The sequence below is a fragment of the Taeniopygia guttata genome, chromosome 5, assembly GCF_048771995.1.
Source record: "Taeniopygia guttata chromosome 5, bTaeGut7.mat, whole genome shotgun sequence".
Lineage (NCBI taxonomy): Eukaryota > Metazoa > Chordata > Aves > Passeriformes > Estrildidae > Taeniopygia > Taeniopygia guttata.
Window position 1 is genome coordinate 40530421 of NC_133030.1, and position 8294 is coordinate 40538714.

Sequence of the window (8294 nt, forward strand, 5' to 3'; positions counted from 1 at the left end):
CCGCGCAAACGGCGCGGCTTCGGGCGGATCTGTCCGCGGGTGCCCTGCTGTCACTGATTTCGGAGCGACCGAGTGCTCTGATTATTGTCCCCAAATTCTTTTCTGCCTCTCTCTACTCCCCCGTCTGCTGCTTGACCTGAGCTCCCCCAGTGCCTTTAATTCGGCAGGAAGCTGCCATCTGTCTCATTGTGCCCTTGGCTTTTTTATCTGGGCAGGGGCCACCAGGAGAAGGTGGGCGCTTCATGCGTTGCCAGCCGAGCGGAGGGACGCGCCGGGGCCGGTGCCGCGGCCCGCCGGGGCGGAGGGACCTGCGGCGGCCTCCCTCCGCTGGCCGCCGGGGAAAGCGCAGCGCCGGCCCGGCCCGCCAGCGCTGCCGCTCACCTGGGCCTGTAGACTTGCTGCTATTGCTGCTGAAATGTCACCCTAGCCAAGGCAAAATCATATCAATGAGGAAACAGAACAGGAATTTGCTCAGTTGCCCTTGGGATGTAATTTCATGGATATCTGTTTTCACTGTGCGTTTCTCCAAATCTAGGGGGAAGGATTAGCTTCTTTTACTGTTGCTGCAGCTCCTTCTCAACAGCTTCCCATAGAGGTAGCTCTGCCTCTAAGCAAGATTCTTCCCCCTCCCGGGAAAGTGAAAGTTGTCTGTTCCTGGATCAAGAGGCACTGTTTAACAGCTGTGCCTGTTCCAAAAGCTTACTTTACAGCAGCACAGTCAAACAGTTTCAAATTGTGCTCTTGCTAGTTGATGGTCATATACACAAAAGATTTTCACTCAAAAACTGCCTTTTGGGGGTGACTTTGCCTCTTTCCCAGCTGCTTCCTACCTTCTGAGCTTGTAGCCCAGGAATCCATCCCATGAGGACTGCTCTCAGTCCCTGCTCTGCAGGAGTAGCCCAATTGCTCTCCGTTCTTCTCTGGGTGTGGGAACTGAAGATGCAAATGCCATCCGGAGCTGATGCCCTTGGAGGTAGAGCTGACATGAATCAATGAGCTGGCCTGATAGGGCCAGAGTGACCCAGCTGCCCACTCAGAGTGGTAGGTGGTTTGTTTATCTGTCATGTGAGCCTTAAACATCAACATTTCCCAAGTCTTAAAAAACCCAACCAGCCAACCAGACAACCAACCAACCAGACAACCAACCAAAAAAACAATCAATGCTCACTCTGCCTTGATTTTCTTCTGTTTGTTTCCTGCAAGAGAGGACACAGAAATCTCTCCTAAGAAAAGAGGTTCATTTCAGAAGGACAAGGGCAAACATAGAATGTTTCAGAAGCCCGTTTTTCATTTCATGGGAACCAGTGTCTCTGGGAAGATCACGCCCTCAGTCTGGCTAGTACAACTGGTAGGTCTAGTTAAATGCTGATATAAAAAGCTGCAGCACAAAGGATGCCATTTGTAGCTAAACTCAACAATGAACTTTATTGGTCCTGCTACCAAACCCATTAACAAAGCTCTGCACTCTGCAGCATTGTTTCTGGGGCTGGGTTTTGTTAACCAGTTACTGATGTATATATATGGTCCAGGGTGCTGATTTAACAGGTGCACTCCTCTTGCCAGGAAAGGATTCAGTTCAGTTACCAGTTTCAGCTAGTTCAGTTTCAAATACCAGTCTTTCAAGTGTTTCCTGCTGTAAATAGGGTCTCGAAAGTTTATTGTACAGTGGGATGGATATATGGATGACATACATGTCAGGAAAGGTTCTTGGGCCATGAAACCTGTGCCAGGAATTTGACAACTCTGACAACAGCTCCCATCATCTCTAAGTCTACAGGTCAGGCATCTCAAACCAGGTCAGGTTCCATCAGCAGGACTACCCTGCAGTACTCCATCTTTCACTCTAAAAGCAGTGTATGTGGCTTGCTCAGTCCAGCACAAGTGGCACCTGTATTGTCATACATAGCAGAGTTCCTGTATTTTATGCAAGAAATAGAAATGGAGAATAGTGAGTTACAACTATTTGCAGGACCAATTTTTTTCTGGGATGAATGGGCATCTGTGTTTTTCTGCAACTACAAGCATCCCATATCTTTGCTCAAACATTGTAATTTTCACTCTGCCAAAGACGTTTGCTTATATGAGTTGCACAGTATAAAATATAAGATGTTTTTCTTGCCAAGGAAGTTGAAGCAACATGTTCATAAAAATGTTTCACCTTTTCCTTGTCCCAAGAAGAACCAGTAATCCAGAAAAGAAACTACAAAATTGGAAAGAGATCTCTCACCCTTGAGTCTATGTGAAGAACAAACTGCTCCCAAATGGCTCTCACTGTAACCAGCTGATGTCCATGTCTTCTTCTGTTGTGTCCCAGCAGCAACCTCTCTTCCCTTTGGCTATCCATTGGCAGGATTCTTTGAGTCCCATATTTCTAGGGGATGGGTAGCACAGTTCCACTTGCAACTGAGGGTTTATTGAAAGGTTTCCCAGATTTAACAAAAAATGGACTCAGCCTTGCAGAACCTTTCTTCCTGGAGTTGATCATCAAGAAGGAAAGAAAGTAATTCAGCTTGAGGTTCAGTTGGGTTGAAGGACCAAGGGCTGTGAAGAAAAACCAAAGCTTTTTTGTATTGTAACCTAAAAAATGCACCTAACAAATTTCTGAATGTCCAAAATTATCTTATCTTTGAATAAGAACAGCACTTTCTATCCAAATAGAAATCCTGAAACATATGCTAAAACAAGTCCTTGCTAGCAGCTCTATTTTCTGTTTTCCCAGACATTAGTCATTATTAGCATTGTAGTACAGAAGAGTCTCCATGTAGCAGGATTATCTTCTAAATTACTTTGGATGATAGAAATAATGAAGTTAAAAATTTCACTCATCTTTGCCCTGTCATAAATGAAAGCACATATTATACTTACTCAAAAAATAGCTGACCGTAGAATTAGGTTCAAGTTACATTTTCAGTGTAGAAATGTTTATGCTGAAAAAGCCTAGATACTTTCTTGAAAGTAGTTTAATCATGTGAAATAGTCCATTAATGGATTTTGACTACTATTCAGTTTTTAAAATAATGTCCCTTATAATTAGTTCTCCTATCATTCCTTTATGAGCCTTGCTTATTTTGAATTCCAGGGAAAGAAGACTGCTAAGCTGACATAATGAGATAATATCCTTCACTGGCATAAGTAAGGCTACGAGATGGACTGCTACCCACATTGGTAATTATACATGCTCCATTTCCACAACTGGAACCAGAATGAATGCTCTACAGCATTTTACTCTCTCTGAATAACATTAACTGAAAAAAAACAGGTGAGTAACTTGTTTACGTATTAGTGTTGGAGGAAACAACCTGAGCTGCCTGTCCTTGAGTCTGTAGAGTCAAACTCATTCTGCAAGCACTTAGCACAGGACGAAGGCGGAAGTCATTTTACCACCTACATACAAAACTAGTGTTCCAGCTCTGCCATTCCACAGAGGTGGCAGCTTCAGGCTCTATAAGGCCTGGGAAGGGACCAGACAACAGAGAGAGCATAATGGATTTGTCCAGTTGTGAGATGCAAGCTTCACGAGTAAACAAAAGTGACACTTCTGTCCCATCTTGTCTGTGTGAGCTCAAAACACTCTGTGAATATTAGAAGTTTTAGGGTGACAGCTTATTACGATTTGTTAAAAGATACAAAGATTTAGCACATGGTAATATGGGCAATAGATGGGTCCAAATCATCTTTTAGAAACTTTTTCTGACTAATGAAGGGATGCAAATCCACACATTGCCTGTCTGACCACACTGACCTCGCTGGCAGCACAACTAGCACAGTTTGTTGTTGAGGCAGAGAGGCAGAACTTCTGGTTAAAAGTACATGCAGTCAGAGCAGCTCAGTGCTGCAGACAAATGAAGCCCTCACTGATCCCTGTGCCTGCACTGGCTACAAAGCAGCTCAAAACATTTTGAGAGGAAAACTGCCACGGTAGCCCAGCAGTCCCACAGTCCCTCCTTGTGTGACTGCAAGCAGGGCTGCCCATGGTGCCTCAGGAGCATTTACACTGCCATCATCTGCAGACAGGCAGGGGTCCACCCTGCCATTTGGCCACCTGTGGCCTGGGACTCTGCTGGAGGGAGAAATAAGGATGCATTTAAAATCAGTGTGAAGAGTCTCTGGTACTTACAGCATTTAAAGCTTGCACTGCAAAACCTATCAAAGAGTACTTGCTTTTCATTATAGAATTTTGGTGCTTTTGTGGTGAAAATACTTGGTCCTGAATACAGCCTGCAAACATCAAATGGAAATACATATTACATGAAGCAGGGGTTTCCAAACAGATCTTTGGGTACTGCTTGCTGCAGCAGCCCTTGCTGATGGCAGGGATGGCAGCTGAGGCTCTTGGCATTAGCTGTGGCCAGGGCTCCCGACAGCAATATGTGGCTGCCAGCACTGACTCTGTACCAGACCTATGCCTCATTCCACCTCCTGCTCCTCAGCCACTCATCAATGCTTTCCCAGCACCAAGGTGGCAATCATCAACTTCCTAATCTTTCCCCAGCCACACTGCATTTCTTCCTCTTCCTCCTATCCCCCTTTCACAGCTGACCAGCACCGGCAGTGACTGGCAAGAGCTGGCTTTGGTGGCAGAGACCGTGTGACAGCTTGTAAACAGGTAACAGCCTCACAGCTGAGCGCCTTTCTTATGTGACAGAGCAGTGTGAGTTCCAGCAGTATTACACTGGCTGAAGAAATTTCATGCCCAGGAAAATGATGGATTAAAGCAACTAGCCACTTAAAAAAAAAAAAAAAAAAAAAAAAAGGTATCTGAAATGTTTGTACATTTGCAAAATTTTGGTTTCTGTAGAAACTTTTCAATGGATTTTGGATGCTCATCTCTCCATGGCCTGTTCCTTGTAAGGCATAATACTTTACTGAATGTGCAGCCTTTTCAATTGCTGGGCTTCTCTAAATTTTCCTTTTCTGACTAAGTCATTATATATCCTGCATTTATCAAAAATGGCTAGAAATATAGGACTTTGCCTTTCTCTCAATCTGCATGTCATTCTTTTACAAAGCTTGTAAATATTTTTCCTCTGGCATTTATTCATTTTGCCATGCTGTATATCCAATTAGACTATTCTGCTGTATTCAGAAATGAGAACAGTTCCACCTCCCTCACATCCAGTTCCATTTCTCTTCAGTCTCATTTCCCTCAGGGTCACTGTCAGGTGATGATATGCAGTAATGTCCCCAGTGAGGTGCTGTTTCCATTAGCTTTCCTCTTCAGAGGTGGTCAGAGGTCTGAATTCTTATATGATTTGTTTTCTTGGCTACTCAGAAGATAAGATTCAGTTCTGATCCCTCTTCTAAATGGACATGCTTCATTTTCTGTATTTCTTCCTTTTCTAATAAGGCAGAATCTTTTACCTCTGATTTTAAAACAGGAAGCATGTTTTTGTACATATTTTTTAATCAGCGTTCAATATTATTTATACAAAATGGCTATAAGAGGAAGAAGAAATCACATGGCAGAACATAACATCTGTACACACATACGAAGAAGATCACAGAAAATGCTCTCAAAGACATCTACATGAAATGCATTGAGAAAGCAAAAAATACCTCTTCCTGTGGAACACAAAGTGTCTTCTGTAGATGAATAAATGTGTAAGCTTCATAATAAATGATGCAGTCTGTTCAGTAGGTATAAACTTTGCTGAATTAAACACGATCCAACATCAAATGTGCTTTGGGGGAAGAAGGGGGATGACAAGTCAAACATAGCAGTTTGCCATTCTTCCCTCAATAAAGGGTCCTTTGAAAGCTCATATTTCAAAATGGCAATATTTTCTCATCATGAAATTGTGACATGTGTAATGTCTTGTTGCACATTACCTGGCAAGGGTGGCCATCTCCCTGAAGTTAGTATTACTTTTTTTTTTGTTTACACTTCACACCACTTGAGGCCCACAGTAGGGTTTTGTGAGAGAAGCTGGAGATAAATGGCTCTGTACTGCATCATCATGGACCTTGAATAAACTGTTGTGGAAGTCGTTTTGGAGACAAATTAGGACAAGCATCTCAGGGAATCCGTGGCCCAGAAATACGGAGAAGAAGGTTTGGACATGCAGTGACTGTTACTGACAAATCAGAATTATTGCCCATATAGTCAAACTTACAAATAAGCATTATATCTGGGATGAATTTCAATTGCCAGTTGGATTTCTTTCACCTAGTTTGGTTGATCTTTCTAGGTTTTCATTGTAAATTTTATTTCCTACATTATGTGATGGGCTGACCCTGGTTGGGTGTCAACTGCCCACCAAAGCTGCTCCCTCACACATTATTTTCATGGGTGAAACAGACTCAGTTTGGGGAAATTAACAGTATTTCTTAACAGGAAAATAAGAATAGGATAATGAGAAGTAAAACCAAATCTTAAAAAAGTCCCCACCTTATCCCTACCCCTCCCTCCTTTACAGGCTTAACTTTGTTCCCAGGCTCTCTATCTCCTCCAGCAGTGCCAAGGGATGGGAATGGGAGTTGCAGTCAGTTCATCACTGCTGCTGCTTCCTTTGCAGGGGAAGGACTCTTCACAGCCTTCCCCTGCTCCAGAATGGGGTCTATCCCCCAGGAGACAATCCTCCATGAACTTCTCCCAGGTGAGTCCTTCCCACAGGCTGCAGTTCTGTGTGAACTGCTCCAGTGTGGGTCCCCTGTTGGGTCTCAAGTCCTTCCAACAAACCTGCTCCAGCATGGGCTTCTCTCTCCACAGGTCCTACCAGGATCCTGTTGCAATGTGGACTTCCCACGGGGTCACAGCTTCCTTTGGGCACTCACCTGCTCTGGCATGGAGCTGCTCCAGGGACTGCAGGGGAATATTGGGTATATCATGAACCCCATTGGGCTGCAGGGGCACACCCTGTCTCACCATGGCCTTCATCAGAGGCTGCAGGGAATCTCAGCTCCAGGGCCTGGAGCACCTTCTGACTCTCCTTCTTCACTGATCTTGATGTCTGCAGAGTTGTTGCTTTCATATATTCTCACTCCTCTGTTCTCTGGTTGCAATTTGCTTCTGCCTTTCCTTAACTTTGTTTCCTCCCTTCTTAACCATGATATTCCAAAGGTGCTCCCACTGTCACTGCTGGGCCTGGCCTTGGCCAGTGGCGGCTCTCCCTTGGAGCTGGCTGACTGCTTCTGCTGAACAGAGCTGAGCTTTTAGCAACTGCTCACAGGAGCTGCCTCTGTAGCCTCCCCCCACTCAGTACAAACCAAATAAAAGTTATCTACATTTAACTAAATAAAGACCCATCAGTCGATATTACACTATAGTTAAAGAGGGCAAGTTTAAAGCTGGATTAAACCATATAAATTTCAGTAGATTGTTTTCTGAATTGTCATCTTTTTCTCTTGAGCAAATCTAATTTAACCCAACTCCTTAGGGGTGTTGATTGCCACATTTTTGTCTGCCCTCCAGTGCCTTAGGTAAATATCATTGGCAAGTTGTATTGTTGATTAAAATCTGTTGTTCTAAAAAATTAAATTTTCTCTCACAAAAATCTTCTTTTCTCTGTTTCAAAAGAGAAGTGAAGAAATTCTCAGATGTTAAGGTGTTTTCAGATGCAGAAATTTTACTGGCACTTTGTTGTTTAGATAAATGGTCTGAATTCAGGAGGACTATAAAGTTCTTCTGTGGGAGAGAAATTTCAGTTTACAATAATCTCAAATTAAAAAAAAAAAAAAGGCAAAAAAACCCCCCAAAAAACAACAACAAAAAAAAAAAAACAACCCAAAACCAATTTATCTGAATTCTTTAAAAAAATTGAGTAGGAAAAGCCTATATGAAAATCTAATAATCTGCTTCCTTCTAGGGAGCAGAAAGTTGTGGGAAAAACAATCTCAAACTGTACACCTGAACATCAAATATTAGACAGAACTCTGCTCCATCACACAGTCTAAGTAGTTGACATGAATGTTCTCCACTTGTATGAATAACTAATTCTCATGTACATAGTTTATTAGGGTGAAAATGGGAAATCAGTGGTGTTGTCACCACAGCAGGACTTACTGAGTCTTATTTAGCATCAAGAATGCTATGGCTGCTTTCCAGGCACTGAAAGGTGTCTGACCTGCCTTTGCCAATCAATGTCCACATTTGTTACCTGTCAGAGAAGGGTTTCATTTTTTAGCTGCTAGGGAGGTTTGTATCCAAAGTCCAACATGGCTTAGATTCTTACATTAGAAGACAGAGAGGTGGAAATCAATGTAGCTGGGAAACAGCTTGAACCAAATTTTAGGCAGCAGCTATAGGTACTACATTCTACCCATCTCTGTTTATAGACACCCTTATAATACAGAAG

At 43.1% G+C, this 8294-nt stretch overlaps 1 long non-coding RNA gene across 3 annotated transcripts in view; it reads left to right on the top strand.

The window, feature by feature from the left end:
- The window catches only part of LOC140684306 (uncharacterized), a 33729-nt gene extending 26076 nt beyond the window's left edge, over nucleotides 1-7653 (top strand). For 2 of the 3 annotated variants that reach the window (XR_012056409.1, XR_012056410.1), the window contains exons 2-3: nucleotides 3080-6596; nucleotides 6710-7653. This is a non-coding gene — a long non-coding RNA (uncharacterized lncRNA). The remainder of the gene's footprint in view (nucleotides 1-3079; nucleotides 6597-6709) is intronic. The other variant, XR_012056411.1, reaches the window with a different exon arrangement.
- The last annotated feature ends 641 nt before the right edge of the window (nucleotides 7654-8294 follow it).